Source organism: Rhinichthys klamathensis, unplaced genomic scaffold, assembly GCF_029890125.1.
Source record: "Rhinichthys klamathensis goyatoka isolate OS25496 unplaced genomic scaffold, OSU_Roscu_1.1 h1tg000487l_1, whole genome shotgun sequence".
NCBI lineage: Eukaryota > Metazoa > Chordata > Actinopteri > Cypriniformes > Leuciscidae > Rhinichthys > Rhinichthys klamathensis.
The window spans coordinates 606,156-632,320 of record NW_026606974.1 but is presented as its reverse complement, the minus strand read 5'-3'; the positions used below and the strand labels follow the sequence as shown (position 1 = coordinate 632,320).

The 26,165-nt window shown below is 38.3% G+C and overlaps 1 protein-coding gene across 4 annotated transcripts in view; it reads right to left on the bottom strand.

The window, feature by feature from the left end:
* Positions 1 to 26,165, bottom strand: part of grid2 (glutamate receptor, ionotropic, delta 2) — a 493,389-nt gene that overhangs the window by 73,359 nt on the left and 393,865 nt on the right. The gene's annotated exons all lie outside the window — the stretch shown is intronic.

The following is a 26,165-nucleotide window of genomic DNA, read 5'->3' as shown; positions in this document are numbered from 1 at the left end:
ACACCAGTCTATAAATTGACAACTTAAATCCACTGCACATATTCAAGTAATCCATATGTAATCCCATACGAGTGCTCATAATGTGATTAAATTCCATTAGATATTGTAGGAGTGTATCATGACGCACTTCACACAGTAGAAGGCAACGTGGGTTTGCCTTCTGTTGCCCCCTTGATAGATAAAATGCACAGCAAGTGTCCAAACATAACCTTTATACATGATTTTGTTAGCATAATTACTGAGTGATCAGTGTGTGCCTACATGTGCTGTTAAATAGCTTTTTTTCAGTTGTAATGAGCTTAGACTATAATTAAATACGTTCTAGGCTGTATGTTAATATGACGACAAGTCCAAATCTGACCTTGTTCAAATAAGAATCTCTTTATGACTGGTTAGATTACAGCATTTACATCTAGACATGACTGTTTACTAAACACACAGCAGACCTGCTAACCCACGCAAGCTGTCATGAGTGATATCGTCATCTAGCTCAGTTACAATTGACCGTTCGCAAAAGCCACGCCCCCTAGTTATTGTTGCTACGCCCGTCAAACAAATGGTCAAACACGACCAGCGCCACAGATTGCCATGACGGGAAGATGTGCGTCAGTGACCTTTTTTGGAGCAATACCTCTGCGATATCCTCCAGATCGAGGCAAAAGGGGTTACAGTATGCAGTGGAGGGATATATTCAAAATATAAAAATACGCAATGATGGAGACACGACTACTATCGAGGCTAATAATGCTCTCAAGCTCTCAAACCGGTCTCAAGCGAAATCTGATAAACCCCATGACCTGTAACGTTAGCAGCTACCTCAAATGCAACCAGCACAGCCTTGAAGAAGATTCTATAAGCTGTTTCAGTGGCTAATTGTTTGGAGTTAGAAATGTATAACCTGCGCAGCATATTTAGTAATTTTGCCTCAGATACAGGATTATTCATTCGCTTTAACAAGCAGGTTGGTCATTACCACGGCAACCGCTTGCGTGTCATGCTGAATGCGATTTTCGTGTTTAAAAAGTAACTATACATGATAGACGGAAAGATGCAGATAACCATACATTCTTTCTATTCGTTACGATATTGATATGAACTGATGTTGTCAAGTAAGCTTCATGCGTTCCCCGTTGCGAATGTGCACTCCTCTAACGTTAGTCTAAACTGTAACTGTCATGCCGCTTGAAATGCGTTTCTACTTTGTTTCAGTAGTTCAGTGTGGTTTGTTTATATTCGTAACCATAGTAACGCGGTACCCGTGCATGTAGGGAAACAGGAAGAAAAATTGCCATGCGGTAATCACAAGGGGGTAATCCATCAGCCGGAAGTTGAAGCCTCGCGGGAGCCGCCATTGTAGCAGACCATCACCTGCTGTTAGCATCCCATTGACTCCCATTCATTTTGGCGTCACTTTGACAGCGAATAACTTTACATCTGAGGCGTCCAAAGACTTCATTTGTCCATTATTAATTTCTAAAGAAACACGACAATGTATAAAATGTTCCATTACTTTGTATCTTACGTTATAGCCCCGTAGAAGCCGTTTTTTTTAAAATAGGCTAAAGATTGCGTCATAACCACGGGACTTTCTGTCGCACAATAGAGACATTACCGTATAGACAGGAGGAGAAGCTCGCAGGCAATCTTTAACTGTCTATGAGGCAATCAGGAGGACATGGAGGCACAAAGTCAAGGTAGAAGCCCATAAATAGAGAGTCTATAAAAGCAATGGGACAAAATATTTCAACAACGTTTTTGAGGAATTAGGTGATTCAGATTTGTCTTGGCACAGCTACTATAAGATTTTCAACTGCCAGACTGTGTCACGCTCAGTTTGAGCCTGCGCAGTCGCTCAGACATCAGACAGGAAGTGCAATAATCGGGGTTCAAGTCTTCTCCGTTGAAATCAACGGGGTCGCTCTGTCCATTTCTTTTACTGTCTATGGGTAATCAGCTACAGGAATGTGTGAGCTCTATCAGTCGTCAGTTTTCTGAATTGATCGCTTTTCCTTCTCCCTTTTTGCTAAGGCAACGTCTGTGAGTATTATCATTGTTTAACATTAGGTTACTGCTTATTTTAATTTTGTAAGATTATTGAGAAGGCTAAGTTAGCTTTGTTTATTGCTGCTGGTTGTTTTTTACTAGCTCGATTGTGTTTATCATATAGGCTACACTGCTTTGTTAGCAAAGCTGTGTTATTTACACTGATACTGTATATCTGGGTTTGATTAATAATATTGACATCTCATTGTACTGTATTGCAGTTTCACAAAATTCCCAGTAAACCTCTTGGAAATGAATCAGCTGTGTCCTGGAGTTTCTTGGGAGTGTTTAAGCTGAATGGAACACAGTCCATGACAGTAACGTTAGTCTACAGGTGCTGCCTGCACTGCTAGTGACTGCTGCTCATTTCCCCCCGAAAATATCATGTTAACAACAACACTTCAGAAAACGTACTTCCTTTGTGGATCCTCTTGATCTGCTTTCTCCATGTGTCTGTGACTAATCTCATTGTCTCAGTCTCACGCACGCTGCACGCGAGTTAACCATGTTCGACACATTTAACTGGGAGTGGGGCCGTCCACACTGTTTTATCCATTGTAGGGACAGCGCACGTTGTGTTTTCGGCTTTTGAAACGGAAAGAACACAACTCCTCCAGACAATCTCTCGGGGTATCTAGTGTCCGATTTACAAACGCCGTGGGCGCACCGCTTCACCATCTTGCTTGGAGTCAATGTTTGATGGACCTGCTCACATAGTAACGGTTGCTATGATGTGTGATTGGACAATAGCCGTTTTGGGGGAGGGGCCTGCGAACGGTCAATTGTAGACTAGCACCTCAGAGGACATGAATTTCATATTTAAGCATGTTAAACAGTGGTTTCTAATTCTGTACCAAAGACATTTATGCCAAGAAACATCATTATTATTAATGCACCTCTGAATATGTAGAACATGTCCACATTATTCACTAACTTGGGCAGTTAAGTAAGGTGCATGTGTTTTCATAATAAATGGCATAAGCTGAGAGTGTGATCTGTTCACACTATTCTTATGCAAAAAAATTAAAAGAAATCATAAAAAATTGGCATAGGACCCCTATACAGATCGGACGGGGTCTTAGGGCCTGTTTACACCAGGTCACTATCATTGCATTCGCACCGAATCACACATCATCAGCACATTTCATGTTATGAGTTGGACAGAAGTCAGTCACCGAGAACCGCAGCCATAGTTTCTCCTGAACCAAAACAATGAGTGGCAACACTATCAAGTACTACTACTATTTAAGTTAATTATTATTGTAATGTTATGTGCTTTGAGACTCTCTAAAGGAAGGGTGGGATCTAATGCTTTTAAAGCTAGCTCGCTATTGCTAGCCTCTCTGAAAATTACCTACCCTACCTTTAAGTCTTACTACTTTTAATGAAGATGATTGTGTGTTGATGATCATGTGCTGAAAAAAAGGGTCACATTTTTTACATTAAATAAAATATAGTACTGCGTATTCATATTTTCATGGAATCATAATTTCATAAATTCTATCTTTGCTTTGAATTATGTGATTGTGAAAATAAAGGGATGCTTTGATTTAAAGGGATATGCACTTGACAGAAGTGGATATTGAAATGCATGGAAAACAAGTGAGCTTTCACAGAGAGAGATCTCTTTCAATCCTTGTTGAGGGTACTCAGCAAAGAGATGAAATACATTATGCATGCCAACAAGATAATCTAGTGTGATACAATGTACATTTCTGACGTGAGGATGTGAGACGTGTCATCTGGACCTTTGTCTTAAAAAAAGCACGGTTGGGAGCATTGACTTTGGATTGTATTATGGAGAAAATGTTCTCACTCTTGCTTTTCATCAACAGCCATTATGATTCTTTGGAAAAGAAGTAGAGGAATTCAGTTTACTCAGAAGCTGTATATAAACATACCTGAAATTTAGAAGAAAAAACACCCCCACTAATTTTCTTTTACGTTTTGATGACAAAAAACAAAAACAAAAAACTGATTCAGCAGATTCTCTTCTTCCACTAGTTTGTTTCTCATTTTCAGAATTAATAAACATGATATAATTTGAGAGTTTGTACCGACAAGAAAAAATGTATTTTTCCCACTTGAGGAGAATCACTGGTTATTGTGCTTAATACAGTTGGGAAAGGTGTTAATGTATGCTGAAAATGCCACAAAACCCATCAGCCAGGCTGTTTTTTTTTTTTTTTATCATTTCTGTTTTTTTTTAAGGGCATTTTCTCTATAACAGTCCACAGGGACCCATATAACAGCCCAGTGTTGATTCTCCCCTATCCTGCGATTTATTTATGCTCTAAATAAACACATTTTTGGATTTTGGGCCTGCCTATGCTCCTCTCTCCAGCCTTTGCTGTCATTGCACAATTCTATGCTTGAATGTATCTTTGGCAAATGATGCGGATCCTTTCCCCAGCTCGAAGGGGCATAAAAAACGACCACCTGTCAATGTCACATAAAAAACCCGGTGCAAGAGTAGGACATAAATATAAACTAGGAAAAACTCTGCAAAGTTGCTTTAAAACTGTTCTATATATTTTTTTTTTCAGTGTTAAAATACGTCTTCCTACCGGAGTCCAATATGCTGAGACATTAAGTAAGCCATTAGTAGGTTGATTTCCCTAAAAAGTATAAACACCGTGGCTCCGTGGTGATTCAATGAGCATTCCGATCAGCTCTGGCAGCAACATGTGGGAAAACAGGAGCCAGTAGACGTGCAGTCTGCTAGAAAAAGAAATCCGATGCCAATAGAAGCTGATAGTATTATGCACTGCTGTCAAGCTGGATTTCACAGTTTTCATGCACCATAAATAATTTTTATTATATATAACAAGCTGACCAACACATTTTTAAAGCTTTTGTATGATAAAATACTTTCTCTTGTTCTAGTTTAATGTGCAGAGGCAACTATAAGTAAGCAGGGCAGGACTATATGTTTGTCCAAACCATGGAAAACAAGCGTTTAGAAAGTCGAAGGAGACGTAGGCGTGTTATCCAAGCATTAATGGCAAGGAAAGCCCCTCATACAGGGAGCAGCGCATATGAGGTGTTTCTCCCTCCTATTTGCTACAAGGTCTTGATAAATCGTAGCATTTCTTTGTGGTTTAGAATCCAGTATTCCCACAATTCTTTTGTCTTTTATGAGTTTAATAAATAACTCGTCTTCTGTCCAAACATACCGCACCATCTACGTCAGGTGACCTCTAAATGCGCAAAAATCATTTCCATTGCAGTTTTGCAAAATATTCCTTTTTCGAATTGCCTGAAAACCACCTCATGCGAGCGTAAAAACGTTTTTTTTTTTTTTTTTTTTTTTTTTTTTTGCGATATATGGGAGTTTTTGTGAAATTGACGTGTTTCCATTGAGCGTATTTTCAATTCGCAATTTCTATTTGCGCAATGAAGGGTAATGGAAACGCGGCTACTGTTGTTGTGTGTCACGGAATGTAGTTTTAATAGTTTTTCAGGTAAGAATCTAGTTGTTTAAACCAACCACAAATCTGCCTTTTAATTATTAAGATAGCACTTATTTGAAAAGGTTTTTGTCCATATAATGAAAGTCAATGGTGCATCATTGGACTCCGCTAACTTTCACTGTTTAAAAAAATAAATAAAAAATCAGTCATACATGTTTGAAATGGGTGAACTATCGCTTTAGGCATTACAATGGTACATAAAACACTGGAATAAATACCTGCAAAAAGTTAGCCTTCACTGACTGACCGATAAAAGATAAAATATTTGTACTGGATGCATTGTAGGCTATTATTTGAGACTTAAGAGGCCTAAAAATATCTGTTGAAGAGAATAGGTGAAGTTGTCATATTTAGATATTCCAGCAAAATTCTTATTTAGGGTTTTTTTTCAGCAAGAAGGCAGTGCAAATCAGCGTCTTTAAGTCCAAAGCTGTCAAGTCAGTGTGCATTTAATATTGAATCCCCTCATTGTCACTGTCAATTTATCTCAATTTATTTAATCAGAAACTGGTGGGCAGGGGATGCAAGGCCTCATGCATTAATTCCAAAAGATTTTTCATTTAGAGTGTCTGATTATTTCATCATGATGAGTCAGTTGTGTCATTCATGTTCTGGTTGGGCAGAATGAATTATGAACTCAAAAGGCCAAGGTTACAGCAAGCACGCCCAGCTCTTCATGCAAGTGCCAGGCCTGGGAAAAGCTGTGTGAAGTGTAGCGTGAATGAAACAAAGGCTCCTGTCCTCCCTTATGTGGAGGTGGGCTTACGATCTTTTCAGAAGGAGGCGCAGAGGCAGCGATGAGTTCGTCTGACTCTACACTCCCACATCGGACTGAATGCTGGTATAATTGCAGAGATGATTGACAGATAAATTATCTATCTAGAAAGGCCAGCTGTCACTGACCATTTTCAATCTTCCTGGATGGTGTTTGGATCTAATTCACTTAGTCACACAGTGCTGATGTGACAAAATGCATCAAGAGCCAGTTTTGCCAATGGCGTACACTTTCAACTAAAATAAAGTACAGTGAATAATTCATGGCTTGTGACAGTAACACTTACACACAGTACACTTACACATCTGAGGTCCGAACTTTCAACGGGTCAGACAGATTAAATATTTGGTATACGTATTGATACTATAAACAGATGACCAGATGAACTCTATGCATGTTTGGGGTCAGTAACATTTTATTTGGAAACAAATTAATACTTTTATTTAGCAAGACTGCATTAAATTGATCACAAGTAACAGCGAAGACATTTATAATGTTACAACAAACTGAAATTAATGTTGTTATATTGAACTCTCTATTCATCAAAGAAAAGTAGGCCTATCATGGTTTCCACAAAAATATTAAGCAGCACAACTGTTTTCAACATTAAAAATGATAAATAATGTTTCTTCAGCACCAAATCAGCATTAGAAGGATTTCTGAAGGATCATGTGACACTGAAGACTGGAGAGTAATGGCTTCTGAAAATTCTGCTTTGCCATCACATAAAAAACTTACATTTAAGAAGACAGTTATTGTAAACTGTAATAAAATGTCACAATATTACTATATATGACTACTGTAATATTTACTGTATTTTTATCAAATAAATGAAGCCTTGGTGAGCATAAGAGATAAAAAACAAAAATCTTACCAACCTCAAACTTCTGAAAGGTAATGTGTATTATCTAATATAATATATTAAATTCAACATTTTTGTTTTGTTTAGCTTTTGGGTGTTCCCAACCTTTTGATTAGTACCAGTGGTGGAATGTAACGAAGTACAAATACTTCGTTACTTTACTTAAGTAAATTTTTCACGTATCTGTACTTTACTTAAGTAGAATAAATAGTGCATACTTTTTACTTTTACTTCGTTACATTTTGCAGCAATTATTATACTTTCTACTCCACTACATTTCTACAAAGTTCTGTAACATTTTCGTTAAATTTTCTGATCAGTTTTTCCCCTGCCAAAACGTCATCCTGACCGTCCGTTCATCGCACGTTTGTCTCACCAGTGAAGTTTGGTTGCCATAGATATATCAACCCGGTCACACTAAATGCGTCTCTATAGCACGCAGTGTGTTTATCGTGCAATTTATACGCGAAAATTAGTTTTTACATGCATAGGAAACGCATTGGTAGGTTTAGTAGTGATGTGGGGTGCGTGTGTATTATACGTTTGGTTAGGATTAGTATGGCAAGCCAAGAGGTTCAGAATTACGCCATAAATGAATCGCGTTTACAGCAAACGCCGTCATATACGGCGTTTTAACATAATATGTGTTTATATATATATATATATATATATATATATATACCGTATATAGTAAGGGTATATAGTAAGCTTGATGTGTATATTGCCTAATTGCAAGCTTGTTCAGAAATGGTGACAAAAACTTAAAATATAACTGCTTTTCCATCATATTGAACATCATTATAGGAGTATTAGGTTGAATGAGTTAGAATTAACTGTTTTATTAATCATTAGAATATAAACATTAAGAGAATAAATTGTTATGCAAGTACTTTTACTTTTAATACTTAAAGTACATTTAAAATCAGGTACTTTTTACTTTTTACTTAAGTAGGGTTGTCATTGTGGTACTTCTACTTTTACTAAAATAAATATGTCTCTGGTTATTTGTACTTTTACTTAAGTACTGAGATTCAGTACTTCCTCCACCACTGATTAGTACTGCATACGAACAGCCTAAATGTATAATTTTACACACTTTGAATTCAAAAATGATGTGGAAAAAAATCATCAGATACTCAAGAGTATGATTCACAGCAAAGCTGAGCACCTGTGTGCATCAGTGAGAGTATTTCTTGTCTTCATCTCAAGATGAAGACCTGTTTTTGCCGCTGAGTATTCTCTCATGCATGTATCTTAATGATCACACAGATTATCACTCATTCAGACAACATCTAACCTCAAAAGTCCTTTGCTGTTACAGAACTTACAGCACTGACTAACTATGCTGTACTTCGCACATACTGCCTCACACTAGCATGAGGAGAAGGCACGTATTGCGTGTTCCTCAAAGACATGCAGTTCGATTTCCGATGGGTGTCAGGTAAGTCTAGTAAATTGACTAGGTGGGTGTCACCCACTGGCATAATATAATGTAAAGTGACTCCTGACTGAATTATTGCGTCTATGTCCTAAGTCTATGTAGCTTTATATGGAGCATTGGTTGTTACTACTAAATGCAAGGGTATAGAGCAGACATGACACAAGTGTAATTGATATTTCAAACTGCAGCAAAAAATAAATCAATGTCACACAGCTATAAGTAGATCTCAGCATAATTTAAGAAAAATCAATTATATTAAAAAGAGAGGTTATCCTAAATAGAGCCTGGGTTTCAAATGTTACATTAAGGAGAACAGCATAATTGTACATAGTATGGCAAATTTAATTAAGATTGCTTGGACCTCTTAGTATTCATTTTAAGAGCTCGGAGGCAGGCCGGATAAAATGCTGAACACATGAACAGGCTGGTTTTACAACGGTACACTTGTTTAAAAAAAGCAGAACATTTTGTTGATGATTTTTTTATGTGCAAAGTAACAACAACAACAACAATAAAACAAATGTACTTATTTACTCTTAGGGGACTGAAGAATGTTAACGGAATGTTCTCCAAAACTTTGGATGTCCATTCTGGGAATGTTCTGAGGACCAAAATCTAACATTCCTGGAATGGTCTGGGAACCAAATATTGTTAGCTGACAATTGTCAAAACACCAAGTTTGCTTGGATAACATTTGTTAAAGGTGCTGTATGTAGTTTTTTGGCTGTACTAAAGCACAAAAATACCATAAATATGTTTGCAGAGATTTAGGAAAAATGCTGAGTTCACACACTTGTTTCACCGATAAACAATGCTACAGCCAGTTATTCTACTTTGAAACGTGCGTTTCGTGTCAGAATGTCTTTTTTTGTTTTGGTCTGTGTGATTCTGCCCACTGCCGAATTACCCAATAGTATTTCGATACCCTGGGTTGCCATTTGGTGGAAAACCTTGTGTATTGTAGCCAAGGAAGTCAGCGAACAAACTAGATCAGAGATCGCAGATTCTACCCAACCAAAAAAACCTCAGCATTTATCTAAAAAGCTTCATGTCCAGAGGCTTATTAAAACTCTGATAAATCAACTCAACAACTTACAATGTAAGGCTCATGGCAACCAGCGTGAGCATCGAGTCTGAGGAAGAGGGGGTGGGAGAAACAACCCTCTCCAATATTTTCAATTTGATTTCAACCACTAGCTGTCAATATTACATGCTGCACCTTTAAGTGCAAAAACATTCCCTGGCTAGCCAACAGAGAACATTAGGAAGTCTATTCTGGGAACGCTCTTAGAACCGAACACTGAGGTCGTTTTCACACTGGCAGTTTAGTTCAGAACGGGGCACGGTTCGCATGAAAATGTGGTAATGTGAAAGCTGTCATGCGGACCCGGGTGCGCACCAAGGTACCGAACCCGAGAATACCTGAAGGAGGTGGTCTGAGTTTGGTTACACTTGAACTGTGGAGCGATTTGCATGAATGTGAAAACAACACCGACTCGGGTGCGCACTTGTTCAGGAAGTAAAGTAACCTGCGCATGCGTTTTAGCTGATTACAATGTATTTGGTTCAATAAAACACATGTATTATAGTGTTGATGATTTGTCTGACTGATTGACACCAGGGTTTGATAGAATCAAGTTGAGAGTGAATCGAGATCAACGCTGCGCAGGGGGGGGGGGGGGGGGGGGACATTCAGACACGGACCACAGCAAACGTGCCCAATGTAAAAACCAGAAAACAAGAAGATTTGAACCTACAACATTATATTCATGTTTGTTTAGATAAGATTTTTACATGTGAAAAGAACGTTCTGAGAACCAAACACGAACATTCCCAGAACATTCTGGGAACCAAAATATTGTTAGCTGAGCAGGCCAGAAAACAACAAAACAGTGTGTTTTGAACCTAAAACACTGACGAAATGGAAGTGACCCTTCTACCTGACAACAGTCTCTTTTGTAGGGAGGGGAAGGCAAAATAACTAATCATGCCCCTTTGCTCCCTGTTTGCCACCTTTTGTGAAGTGCCACCCACAGTCTGATTAGGTGAAACAAATAAGATGTCAGTGCTGAGATCGGCTTCCGGTCATACAGTGTGACGGGTAGAGTCGACCCTCCACACCACACTCCTCTAGTTTAGGTCAGCGGGGAGGCGGGGCAGGCTGAGCATGTCAGTAATAATTACGACTCCACGCAGCCGAGGGGCTCGGCACCTCTCTGGCTGTCTAAATGGGCCAGACTAATGAAAGGAGAAAAGTGAGGTGAGGCTGGAAATGAGTAATCTTTCGCATGGGCTGCGTGGGGCTCCCTGCGAGAGGGGAGAATGAGTGAGGACAAGTCTTGCCTCCCTCAAATAGCTTCACTCAACTGCACTCCACTTTTCATCTTTGTTCTCACCACTGTACTCTCTTCATAACTGTGTAACAGTATCCACTTGAAATAGATCTGCCCCAATTATACAAGAAACAGCCTTGACAAGAGACTCTACTGGGAGCGAAGAGAACCATGGGTTTGTGTGTGTGGTGTTACTGTATGCAACGAGTTTACCAATGCTGAGGAGAAATGACAAAAAAAAGTAGCCACGCTTTCCTTCATTTTTCAATAGATTGAAAGTAGTTCAGCTGTTTTCAAAGTAATGTAGCTTTTCTAGTAACAAGCAGTGCGGTGTAGCATGACCAAATTCCGTTTTAATCTGAACTGATAATATTCAAACACACACAACTAAACGTTCCTTACTCTCTCATATACAGCGTTGGAAAGTCTGATTCATTCCAGTGAATCAATTTGTTTGGATGGTTCATAAATGAACAAATAAAAAATGATTTAACAATTCAAGTCCCTCTACCTCATGTTTTTGACTAATTTAAATGATAGTGTTTTTGTTGTATTTAGTATATCTGCCTGTCTGTGTTTGCTCGTTCCACACGGATGATGAGAGTCATCACTTCAGTGACTCTTTCTGCAGGTTACATCGTTATACCAGTAGGTGGTGCAAAGTGACTGTCTTTGAGTAAGTCATTGAATCATTTCAAATACACTAATTCATTCAGGAACACCACTATTTCATGCTGCTCGGAGAAGATTTCTATTTCAAATAAATGCTGTTCTTTTGAACTTTCAGAGAACCCTGACAAAAATTATCACAATATTTATATAAAAAAAAATACCAAACAGAGCAGCTGATTTCAACGGTGATAATAATAATATATGTTTCTTGAGTAAAAAAATCAGCATATTAGAATGATTTCTGAAGGATCATGTGACACTGAAGACTGGAGTAATGGCTGCTGAATCATTTTTTACATTGTAATAATAATTGACAATATTACCGTTTTTACTGTATTTGATCACATAAATGCAGCCTTGGTGATCATAAGAAACTTCTTTCAAAAATATTTGTAAAGAATTTCGACCCCAAACTTTTAAACGGTAGTGTAACTAGCGATATTGTGTTTATATCCGAAAAAACAGCACCAGCATGTGTATCATTGCTTATGGTATGTGAACACGAGAGTTGTAACAAGACCATAAACAAAGCGCAAGTGATATCCACCACTTCCTCAGCTCTAAGAATGCTAGCAAGAAAAAAAAGTCTGAATTAAAAGATTACTGCAAAAAAAAAAAAAAAAAAAAGCTGGGACCTTAATATACTGGGTAAAACAGCTTTTAGTACGTGTCTCATGAGTGTCCAATGTCAGACAGCATGTTTGCGTGCAAATTATGTTTGTGTGAAAGCATATTTATGCATGTCGAGCTGTGTACTGTGGAAGCACTGCTGTGAGGTAGCTTACATCTCGGATCCCAGTGGCGATTCACAGCAAGGTCTGAAATTATACACTAATCTCCCTTACATATTCATGATGAATCATATAGTGCTGAGTTATGTTCCAATCTTGCACGCATTACATCTCCTCTCTATGCACAGTAGGGTTGGAGGATGATGAAATCAGTTCCATGTACAGGAAAGAGGAAGGCCAGCGGAGGCGATGTATTGGTTAATGACGAGGTCTCAAACAGGTGGTCTGCAGTGTGTTTTTGCCAATTATTGTTTGATCTGAAATGAATTAAAATATGCATTTAACAGAATTTGTTTTATAAATAAATAGTTAAATTGTAACACTTTATAACAAGGTTCCATTTGTTAACATTAGTTAACTACATTAGTTAACATGGACTAATAATGAAAAATACTTCTAAAGCATTCATTAATCTTAGTTAACATATTAGGAAATGTTGAACTTAACATTACTAAAATCAATGGTTGTATCTTAACATTATTTAATGGACCGGAATGATAAGATAAAAATAAATACTGTAACAAATGTATTGCTCTGGGTTAGTTATGTGTCAGTTATGCATTAACTTACAATAACAAATAGGAAAGTACAGTGTTACCACATTACAATACCTAGTGGGCAACCATGATCTTCAATTTAGAATTAATTATACATTATTCATATTAATTATAAACCTGTATATAGTAGTTTGTAGTAGTCCTCTGGGAGGTATGAAAAAAATAGTAGCCATTGATTTGATAATAGAATTAACTACATTCGACTAAGCACTATTACTACTAATACATTAATCAGAGTTTCTTATTAGTTAATAGTAGTTACAAGAGTGTTAATATTGCGTTACTCATTTGTTCCTGTGTAGTTATTCATTAATGATAGAACAGTATTCTAAAGTGTTACCTTGTATGCTACTAAACGCATGCTACCATAGGCCACGCTTAAAAGGCAACAACTAGTTTTAAACAATACCCAACAGGGGGTCTGTGGCCTTACAAGTTGAAGAATCCTGGTCTTTAAAAAAAAAAAAAAATTCCCTCTGAAACCTTTCAAAGCATGAAACCCCTCGAGGGTGATATTTGCGACAGGATTTGACGCAGTTCCTCCAAAGAACATCATCTCGGTTTATCTCATTTTTGGCTGAAGGGTCATCTGGGGCTTGACTTTTGCTGTCCATGTCTGTAAGCGGCTGTCTGTGAGCTCAAACGCTGGGAAGGCGAAGACCCGCAAGCCACCAAGGGTGTTTGTGTGCTGGTTTGCCCATGGTTGTACAGATTAAAGCTAATGGTAGTCAGAGCAAATCCTGCGCCATGCTGAGGAACCCAGCGCTAGGACTCTGTGAGCCAGCGATAAGGTAAAGGACATGTGGTATGGGGGAAAAAAAAGAATGAAAAGAGAAATAAATAGCTTGTTCTGTTCTCCTCTCTAAGTGTCAGACAAAAACAGGGTTCTTCAAAGCCATTATAATGCCTCTCTTCAGACTGACATATGACTAGGATGAAAAAAGAGAGTGAAATCTACAACATTCGAGAATGCACTTTTCATATTTCAGACTTGATGGTGGAGCGAGGGGGAGCTCAGTCAGAATGAAGATGAAAGGAATAAAAGAGAAGAGCTGAGATGAAAGCACTGATAGGGGCCTGTGGCCCTCATATTCATTGTGACGCCACACTATTTAATGTGTGTATGCATGTAAAGGTTGGTTTGAGGAGTGGGGGTCGAGTTAAACAGATGTGTGAACACAACCTGGGGGCACCAGGAGAGAATGTTGCACACATTAAAGGTAGGGTAGACAAATTTGGAGTGGCTAGCAATAGCTAACTACCCTTGAAAGCATAAGATCCCGCCCTCCCTTCAGAGCGCTCTCCAAAGCCACATCTCCTCCAAAACACATGAGCGCAACGAGTCTGTAAAGCGTCACAAGACGAGAGACGAAGTTAAATTACCTTATGCCTCAAAGCACATAACATTACAATAATAATGAACGTAAACAATTCTATTAATTCCTTTAAGAACAGGTTGGATGCATTTTGCCTGTCAAAAGGTGTTATGTATAATTATAAAGCTTGCCAGTAACTAATGTAAGTAATTTTATGTCATTTATTTAGGATTGTTAGGAAAACTTCAATTTATGAAATTAATGTGTTATTTATAAAATGTTAAAATCACCTAAAGGATTATTAGGAACACCTGTTCAATTTCTCATTAATGCAATTATCTAATCAACCAATCACATGGCAGTTGCGTCAATGCATTTAGGGGTTTGGTCCTGGTCAAGACAATCTCCTGAACTCCAAACTGAATGTCAGAATGGGAAAGAAAGGTGATTTAAGCAATTTTGAGCGTGGCATGGTTGTTGGTGCCAGACGGGCCGGTCTGAGAATTTCACAATCTGCTCAGTTACTGGGATTTTCACGCACAACCATTTCTAGGGTTTACAAAGAATGGTGTGAAAAGGGAAAAACATCCAGTATGCGGCAGTCCTGTGGGCGAAAATGCCTTGTTGATGCTAGAGGTCAGAGGAGAATGGGCCGACTGATTCAAGCTGATAGAAGAGCAACTTTGACTGAAATAACCACTCGTTACAACCGAGGTATGCAGCAAAGCATTTGTGAAGCCACGACATGCACAACCTTGAGGCAGATGGGCTACAACAGCAGAAGACCCCACCGGGTACCACTCCTCTCCACTACAAATAGGAAAAAGAGGCTACAATTAGCAAGAGCTCACCAAAGTTGGACAGTTGAAGACTGGAAAAATGTTGCCTGGTCTGAGGAGTCTCGATTTCTGTTGAGACATTCAGATGGTAGAGTCAGAATTTGGCGTAAACAGAATGAGAACATGGATCCATTATGCCTTGTTACCACTGTGCAGGCTGGAGGTGGTGGTGTAATGATGGTGGCTCTTCTTTTTAACTTGTATATGCGTCCATTGGGGGATATTATTAGGAAGCACAATGTTTCGTTTAATTTTTATGCAGATGATTCACAGCTGTACCTGCCGCTGAAAGCTGGTGATTCAATTCAACCTTTGTTGGATTGCCTCGGGGACATTAAGAAATGGTTAACGCTCAACTTTCTCCAAATTAATGAGGACAAAACGGAAATAATTGTTTTTGGTTCCCCGAAATTGAGGAGTAGTACTATAGGGGAGCTAAGCAATCATTTTCCCTCTGTTTCCTCCCAGGTTAGGAACCTTGGCGTTATCATGGACTCAGAATTGGCCTTAACTAAACAAATTAATTCTGTTGTTAGGAATAGTTTTTATCAATTGCGGATTATTTCAAACATTAAATCGTTTCTGTCAGCACAAGACTTGGAGAAGGTTATTCATGCTTTTATTACCTCAAGCTTAGACTATTGTAATTCCTTGTATCTGGGTCTCCCTCAGTCATCACTTGGTCGCCTCCAGTTGGTACAAAATGCAGCTGCAAGGCTGCTAACCGGGACAAAGAAACCCCTATCATGTCACCCCTATTTTGGCGTCCCTTCATTGGCTCCCGATTCATTTTAGAATTCAGTTTAAAATCTTGTTGTTTGTTTTTAAAGCTCTTAACGATCAAGCTCCAGTTTACCTAACAGATCTTCTTACTCCTTTGCCTCCTTCCAGATTAAGATCTGCAGACAAGGCTCTATTATCCATCCCCCGCTCTCGTTTAAAAACTTAGGGAGATAGAGCTTTTTCAGTTACCGCCCCCCGCCTATGGAATCAATTGCCTCTGGACATCCACCTTGCACCTTCCATTTACATTTTTAAATTAAAATTGAAAACATATCTCTTTTCCCTGGCGTTTTGATACGGAATATCCTGTTTTAATTGTTTGTTTTGTTTGTTTTATGTTTCTGTGTTGTTATTTATTTATTTTTTATTCATTACTATGTTCAGCACTTTGGATAGCTCTGCTATGTTTAAATGTGCTTTATGAATAAAATTTTACTTACTAATGGTGTGGGGGATGTTTTCTTGGCACACTTTAGGCCCCTTAGTGCCAATTGGGCATCGTTTAAATGCCACGGCCTACCTGAGCATTGTTTCTGACCATGTCCATCCCTTTATGGCCACCATGTACCCATCCTCTGATGGCTACTTCCAGCAGGATAATGCACCATGTCACAAAGCTCGAATCATTTCAAATTGGTTTCTTGAACATGACAATGAGTTCACTGTACTAAAATGGCCCCCACAGTCACCAGATCTCAACCCAATAGAGCATCTTTGAGATGTGGTGGAACGGGAGCTTCGTGCCCTGGATGTGCATCCCACAAATCTCCATCAACTGCAAGATGCTATCCTATCAATATGGGCCAACATTTCTAAAGAATGCTTTCAGCACCTTGTTGAATCAATGCCACGTAGAATTAAGGCAGTTCTGAAGGCGAAAGGGGGTCAAACACAGTATTAGTATGGTGTTCCAAATAATCGTTTAGGTGAGTGTATTTGTTTGTGTTTTTTAGAGTCTGGAATAGAGGATTGCATATCCTGTACCTGAAATCTTTTCAATAAATTTCAATAAACAACTTACTTATACCACATGACTGCAGCAGATTCATTTTGGCATTGATAGTGTAGATGAAAACAGCTCCGGGTAGAGCATCATGGGTTGCCATCTCTTAATTACCTTTACGACATGGTGTGAACGCAACATAAGCTCGTTCTTTTGGTTCAGGAGGAACTGTAAAAGGTGGCTGCTGTTTGTTTGTGGCACTCTGTGACTGTCTGTATTCAACTCAACCTCGTTCATGTAGTCTCGAGCGGTTGTTTTGGTGTGGATCCGAGTGCGATTGCCGTGTTCACATATGCCTAAACTAATCGAACCAAGGGAAAAAACTTGGCTTAACACACCAGGTTACGAAACAAATGCTCAGGTGAGAAAGCACCCTAACATTGCGTTTTGGGTGAATTGTTCATTCCATATGTGTGCTTTTCTTTAAAACACGAGCTCTGTAATATTCTGTGATTGTTTCTGAAGAGTGTGATTTTAGTGACATACAGTAAAGTGCATGAGAGTCATACTGATACACAAACAACAAAGGATTGCTGGATCGTGATTAATCACACACTTATCGTGAAATTAAGCATACACCATTTATATACAACAGCAACAAAAGTGTGATTAATTGATTTTAATCGATTGACAGCACTAATAAAATTACCAAATGTTGTTTTTACTTCACACACAGCAGTTAAAAAAAAGATAAAAAGTTTGTCCCTTTCAGCTTACCTAGTCAGTGTTATGACTGTTAAGATTTTAGCAGGCTGTTAAAATGGACTCTCCTCAGAAAAATAGCTGCTGGACCTTCTAAAGTTTGCAGGTTTTGCAAGAACGATACATTTCTTTGGGGTTGTCTGCACAACAGAAGGCTTGATCAATAATTTAAATGAGCTTTCACTTTTCTGCAGAATAAACTACAATTACAAATACCCCTGATTCCCAGAGCAGATTGCAGCTTTGAATGATTTTATTTGAGACTAAATTAATTTGAAAACTTTGTGGGAAACATAAGGGAATAATAATACTAAAAACATTCTGGGCTTTACTAAAAATATTTGGGGCTTAAGCCCTGAAAAGCCCTCCTGTAGTTGCCCATGTTGATACTACAAAAAATATTCTGTATATGAATTTAATAAAGAAAAATAACATGCTACAACAAAACCTACAGTCCTGATGCACTGTTGCATTTTGCACATCTGTATGGTGTTGCAGTGTCTACAGTGAAACAGTACAAAAAGTGTTGTTTATGAAAGCGCTTATCAGGAGTACTGGGCATTATAAAGGGGAAAAATGTGAATCACAGTTCATTACAGTGCTACAGTACAAGAAAGGTTATTGAGCGTTCAATTGGTGGCTTCAAAGATCTTATAGCACAAATGCTTTTTCTCAGTTAATTAAAAGCGGTTTCTTGGTAAGCTTAAGACATCAGGGAGCTTGGCATTAATTACGAATCTACACGTTTTACTTACAAATGCACACAGATAAAGAAACATTTTCACAAAATCTTCTGGGATTTAAAAGATGTAAAAGAAGCTCCTTTAAGCCCTCGATTGGTTTTGAATGGTTTTGAATTAGTTTACTCAGCATGTGTTATCTGTGTCATAAGCTTTACAAATCATTGCAACAGTTAAAGACAAAAAAACAAACAAAAAAAACAACTATGAAATATTATTTTAACTGGTTTTGTTTCAGGTCCTTTAAAAAAAAACAAAGTGTTGATTACAAAAAAAAACAAAATTTTTTTTTATTTTGATTCATTCAGAGTTTTCTTTATAAAAGCAAAGCAAAGGTTACGGTATTCATTATTATTATTCAATAATTATTTAAATGAAAGAATGAATAATTTTGTTTTAATTCATTAAAAACTATTTGAGGTGTTAAGTTGTTTCAAAAAAAAAATGTATGATGATTTTTTATAGGTTTTACTGTCATGGCAAACACATCATTGTCATTGTAAATACATTGTACATGTTGTGGCTATACTTAAAAAACCAACAATATGTAAAGATGCTGACATGAAACAGCACATGTAGTTCACATGACATTTAATTTATCTCTGTAAAAAATACAGGAGCAAAGAAAGGAATGTGAAAATCACATTTGTATAAGGGGGATATATAAAACAAAAAGTCAAGAAGCATCAGAGGAGAGAGGCAGAGGTCTTTGTGAGGCAGATGAGAGTGACTCATCAAAGAGGCCGATTCTAGCTATGCCATTCCAGCTACGTCCCTTCTCTCCCCACTCACTTCTCTCTTGTTTTAGAGATCGGGTGTATTTGTACAACCAGCTCTCCACAAAACATCAAACAGGACTGCAAGACAAAAGGACGATAGTGATGTTTTAAGTGGTCGGGGAATGCATGTAAGCACACAGCGCAATTGTGTGTATGCATTTCCATCTTTGTTTGCTTCTGGTGCTGTATCATATTCCACAGTATGTAATCAGCTCCATTTAAACAATTTCATCCTAAAAAGACACTGAACTCGGTTCACTGGTCTGATGAAAGCGCATTAATAAACTGATTTCTCACCATAATGAGCGTGTTTCAAAAAGAAGCATAGATTGCAATTAGAAAAGAAATGGACCCAGATACAAGGGAGCAATTAGGCTGTCTTATTATAATCATCATCATTATTACCCGCTCATGTAAATTTACTGATTTTTGGTTAAGTGCAATTCCAAGCAAATGTCAACCTTACCATGGGATAATGAAGTGTTTACTCAAGGAACGCAACCTCATTTAGGTCTCAATTTTATCGTATTAATTCTTTCTACTATAATCTAACAATTTTATCATCTACTTATCCACCACACGAGTTGTGCACCGATAAAACAATATTTTAGGGATGCACGATATTGGATTTTGGCCGATATTCGATATGCCGATATTTTCAAACTAAATTTGCCCGATGCCGATACCGATATATTTGTATTTTTTTTAAGTGCAAAAAAAGCTTATTAAAGCTTCTATTAAAGTTCTCAGTCAAGACCAGTGAGTGATTTACTCTTTGTGTTTGGTTGTTTTATTAACATTAAAGGGATAGTTCTCCCCAAAATTTTAATTGTCATCATTTACTCTCTCAGGTTGTTTTAAACCCAAATAAATGTCTTTCTTGTGTTGAAAATAAAAGTTATTTGGAAGAATGTGGCTAACCAAACAGTTGCTGTACTCCAGTGACTTCCATAGTATATTTAAGCACAAGAAAGAAATGAATACAGGTTTGGAACAACATTAGAGTGAGCAAATGATGACAGAATTTTTATTTCTGGGTGCAGTATCTCTTTAAGGACAAGCGGCAGCATATAGACCCCTTTTGTGCCGACGTCACAATTACGTCACAGCGCTAGCTGGAGGCAAAACAAACGGACAACTGGAGGCGGCCAATACAAACCAGCACAGATTCGGCTACATAATAAGGAGCTTAAATTATTATTATTATTATTAAATGTCATCTTGTTGTGTTGTTGGGTACAAGAATCAATGAAAAATGAATATGCTGTATCTGGAATTTTTATTTCTAGAAAATATTCACAATTAAAATTGCACCGTAATGTCACTCTTTACATTGTCGTCTTCTTGGCGCTGGCTAGGCAGAACTGCGGATCGTACACACAAGTCTTGTACATGACAATTCAGCACATAGTTATAGATTTATATGCCCTCAGTTTCTCTTCACGCTCGGTTTCTCTATCGGATAGGTGTAGAAGTCAGGCCACTCAACCAGAGGTAGCGTTAACGTTAATCCTGTCAGATCGCCCATGCATTGAGTGAGCGTGTACGGGTCGGCAAATCTGGTTCCGTCCGTTAAAATTAACTTTTGCAAATAACAATCGCGGTCCTGGACACTGAGTGACCTTGCACATTAAGATAAAATCGGATTTTCTCCAGTCATTGTTAAAAAAACAAGCTAACAAAACTTGCAAATTAACGTTAGTGAAGCGGCCAGAGGGATCGTTCTGCCTCCACCTAAGCTCCGCCCACAAAAAACGTCACCATGTTTACCAACTGAAAAGGGGTCTATTATTACTGTCTCTTTAAGAACTGCACGCGACGCGTCTAATATACACATTTGACAAGCAGATTTTCTCTGTTTGCTTTCACTTTAGACATAACCAACTTTGTTTATGTAAACCTTGTGTGTATTTGACAGTATTAGCGCAATAAGACTCGAAAGATAACTTAGTCCAGTATGCAGGCGCTGTGACAGGCTTTTAGTTCCTGTGAGCGTCGGGTGTACGCGCACAGAAAAGCGCATGTTAGAACAGCGCATCAGCACGTGAATGACATGTTTAACTAGCAAGACTTTGACGCACATGCAAATAATGAACTTTTGTGAATTGCAGTGTCCCGTGAGTGTAACTACCTCTGCGTTTACATGTGATGTGATGTGAATGTACGTCGCGTTGTACAGTATGTTGAGATGAAGGCGCCAGAATTGAACTGATAGAATGCACGATACAATGATTTTCCTTCAAAAGCAGGTCGTGGAGACATTTTAATCGTCCACGATCAAAAACCGTGAGACGCACACCCCTAGTTGGAAGTTTAAGTTGCTGGCGCTCATGCTTCGTTCACGGTCGTCACGTGCGCATAGCAAACACGCCAACCTATCGGCAAGGCTCATCGGCAGTAATATTCATACCGGCCGATGCCGATGATGGTCATTTTAAGCTTTTATCGGCCGATACCGATGTTGTCCCGATATTATCGTGCATCCCTACAACATTTACCAGACATGTTTGATGGTTCCAAAAGAATTTTACTTTATCTTATCAATAAGTATCTCCCAGAGTCATTGTGGCCGTGGGCCGTGAGAGAACAGCGCGAGGCGGTGGCGTGATTGATAATGAGTAACACCTGCGCGACGCACCGGTCTCGTATCTCTCACGGAGGAGTGGAAGCATAAAGGCCTGGACTATAATTTATGTTATGTTTTGTTTTAAAATGTGGCGGCAGTCGTCCGTGAGGGGCTGCCGTCTTTACTTTCATTTTGTATTTGTTTATTTATTAAAGGGTTAGTTCGCCCATTTAAGACATGAAGTTGTATGCAATCCTTACCAGCACTATAGTGCATACACACTGACCCACTCTGCAGTCACCTCCCTGGTCAGAGTTCTGGCCGCTGGAAGTTTTTCAATAAAGTACTCCCGGTTATTTTCCGGTGCCACAAAACTGTGCGTTTTTACGTGAAAAAATTATTTGCGTTTCAAAGCTTGATTAATTTACCACACAAAAAACACGCCGGTCAAAATTCATACCTCAGTTTTAGGGGTGTAACGGTTCACAAAATTCACGGTTCGGTTCGATACGATACACTTGTGTCACGGTTCGGTTCGGTACGATTCGGTACGTTTCCGATACAGCAAAAAGAAAGAAATGCCAGAGAAATTTCCTTGATTTAATCTTTTTAATTATATTTTTATTAAAACTAACATCATAAAGTATGATATTTTTTAACTTTGAGCAATGATGGAGCTATACTTGACTTTTCTTAGGAGCTTATAAAACAAAACAGCTCCTTGGACAAAATTAAATGTAATATTGTAGTAGTTATAAACAAAGGTTTATTTTAGTTCAGATTAACATTTGAGGGCAGCAATTGTATTCATAATGTCAAAATAAAACCGACGTGATGTTACTTGAAAGCATTATAGCCTACTATTCCTGCCAAACTTCCATGGTTACAGTTAGTAGTGTTACTACAGTAAACCCATGGTGAATGTTGCTGATCTGTGGACACTGGATAGTTCATTCATGGCACAATGTTTCTTCCTGGTTTCCACGTCAGCGCTGTTTGATCCGTTAATAACGGAGAAATGCGAATGTTTCTCACTAGATCTTGCAGCGATGTTATTACTTCAGTGGCGAATTCAAATGCTTTCTTTACTGGATTTGGCTGTGTAGTAACAGTGCTGATGATTAAGATCGGCTCGCGCTGTATTTGTCCAAACTGATAAACGGTCCTTCAACCACACAATAACGAGTGGTTTCGTTCCGCTTACATTACATTTGCCATTTGATGTTGGGCAATGTTGTGGTCACGCACATTATGAGCGCGCTTGCCACGCGTGACGCGCCTTCATTTGAAATAACGAAATTTTGGTCGGCAGGAAAAATGGTCCAACGAACCGTTCGGTTCAAAAATGCGTACCGAACGGTTCAATACGAATACGTGTATCGTTACACCCCTACTCAGTTTTAATCGGCACTATTTTCTATCCATTTCTATCAATCCGCGCTGCTGTCAACGTCAACAGTGTGCACGTTCCGATCAGCTGTTCCATAGTGTTTACACAATCGATTGACAACGACGTAAAAAGTATTAAATTAACAATGGTGCGAACTTGTAAATTCCCAGGCTGTGACCACAAGGATGTGCCGGGATCAAAGTTCAGATTCCATCGTTTTCCTGTTTCGAATATAACTATGAGACAGCTTACCGAGCATAATCTCCATCTGCTGTTAGTCGATCTCACCAGCAGGGGGTGCAAGCGCGTGTTGTTGATTTGGCTGGTTGCCATCGGCTACTCTGCGGGAGCTAAAATATCTAAAATAAAGGATTTTCGTGTGTGTAGTGCTCACTTCAGCGAAGACGATTACATCCCCAATCAAGGAGGAAAAGGAAAATTAAAGAGTTTTGCTGTACCAGTACCACAGGTAAGCTCTATTTACTAACTTTATGATCCCATGTCTAAACTGTACGGTAAACAAGCTGATGTTTAGACTCCATTATAAAACACGTGAAAAGATGTCTAATATAAAAACAGCTATAGGGATATTGGTACAATTTGCTGAGAAAACTATTTGATTGAACACACACACAATTGAGGTTTTGTGTTGCAATCAATAACATTGTCGTTGTGCTAAAATTACTTTCATCATCTGATCCGTCAGGCATTGTGCTAAAATTGGTTTCATCATCATAAGTTTCGCAGTCAGACATGTTGTCAGCGAGTCGCACTATCAACAGCTGATCGGAACGTGCGCACTGTTGATGTTGACAGCAGTGCGGATTGATAGAAATGGATAGAAAATAGTGCCGATTAAAACTGGGGTATGAATTTTGACCGGCGTGTTTTTTGTGTGGTAAATTAATCAAGCTTTGAAATGCAAATAATTTTTTTCACGTAAAAACGCACAGTTTTGTGGCACCGGAAAATAACCGGGAGTACTTTATTGAAAAACTTCCAGTGGCCAGAACTCTGACCAGGGAGGTGACAACAGAGTGGGTCAGTGTGTATGCACTATAGTGCTGGTAAGGATTGCATACAACTTCATGTCTTAAATGGGCGAACTAACCCTTAAAGTTGTTAAATATTCGCCGGTTCCCGCTTCCTTCTTCCAATAACAACTAAATTTGCTACAGTCATGGTTATACACTATGTGCCTGTTTACACAGGACATAGTCTTGAATTTAAAAATATCAATAGGAAATGTAATTGAATTTATAGGCACATTACCTCCCATACACTGTTTGTAATTTGTTTTTACTATGTTTACATATCATGCAGGGCTGCAGTATATATCATTTTAGCATAGATACCACGATAGTTACATCGCAGGATGTGCGATGTCCAGTATAGGGATCGTAGTTGATAGTACATTCCGGCACCAAGGTTCAAAACGCACATGATTCTTGGATTAATTGCAAAGTTTAACCATCATTGAGTGAAAGTTTATCATTTGCACTTGTTGTAGATCCTGTCAGTTTAAACATTAAACATTTTAAACCATTTAAGCTCAAGAAAACCAAATTTGGAACCCGCACGCTGTTTTCTGTGCGTGCACACAGAGCCCCGTAGACGCACGTGAACTACAAATTCCGTTCATTTCCGCCTCTATTTGTGCTTGAACGGACACATACACTCAAAATTATGTCAAAATGCCCATCTCGGCGAGTTTCCTTGTAAACACAGTCACATATGGCTTACGTGAATGTAAACAATTGAGAGAGAAAATGGATGTGTATCATTATATTGGATCCGTACATTAGCTCTTAAAGCGACAGCAGACTAATTTTCCTGCTGCTGTCTGTGTCATTAATGTTAATCAAAATACAAAGAGAAAATCACTTTTGTAGCTTATACAGTAAAGACTATGCAGTATTATTTTACATTTGATTATTACATTTCTGTAACTGAATACTGTTAGACTTACCTGAAAAACATAAGCTAAAGCACTGTTTATTTCTTTTAATTTCTTTATTATTTTCTATGCAGATTCACTCCCCTACAAAATCATCCCAATTATTCTATAATGATTCATTCTTTCCAAATAGAGCTATTGAGGTCATCTGGTGAAACTGCAATATCTTTGAAAAGTAAACACTTTGAGATGCTTATACATTTATGCAAAACTGGGCATCATACACTAAAAACTGAAGGTCTCTTAATACTAGACTTTAAAGTTGCTCTGAACACAACAAACTCAAAACATGAGCCTTGTTGCTAGGAGACGCATGACAAATGAAACAATTATGGTCTAAATTCACCTCAAAATAGCATGCATGTTTGATATGCTCCGACTGGATGGAATCGTAGTCTAAAGCTAAAATAAAATCTGACTCTGTGCCTATGATAAACGACACGATTTTCTCTGAAATCTGTCAACTCTAGCAGGCCAAAATCTGCACACTGGCTCTGACCTTTGGCAACTTGCGTCAAAAGAAGAAGATATTTTAAAGAATGTTGATAACCAAACATTTTTGGCTTCTATTGACTTCCACTGCAGTGTGTGTGTGTGTGTGTGTGTGTGTTCCACAGAAGAAAGCAAGTCATACAGGTTTGAAACAACATGAGGGTTATGGCAATTTTCATTTTTTCATCATCTGTTTTTTAAACACCACTTTCCAAATTTCCCTAAAAAGACCATAATCACAAACAAATATTCTGTCCTATGGAGAACCAAACTTTCATTCTGTAGATACTGTCGCTTCTAGTGCATTTCAAGTCACAGAGGTACTACAAACAGTAAAGTTTAGTTCATACTGCAATACCCTTAAAATGGGAAAGAAAATCTACAATGGAATCAGCTGGGGTTTAGAAAAGTGCATACAAATGGTTTGCTATAATTAGAACTTTCTCTCAGAAGCTACATTTCACTGCAAATGTCACAGCCGTAAAACTGGAATTGGCCTTCACAAGCAGTCTGTAGCAAAACATGTCAAAATATTGCTGGTAATTAATTATATCAATTGATGTTTGTTCAACATGTTGAGGATACAAAACCCTCATAGTGACTGATGCAGTATTCCTCTTTTTTTACTCACTAAAGACTACCCCTCCCTTT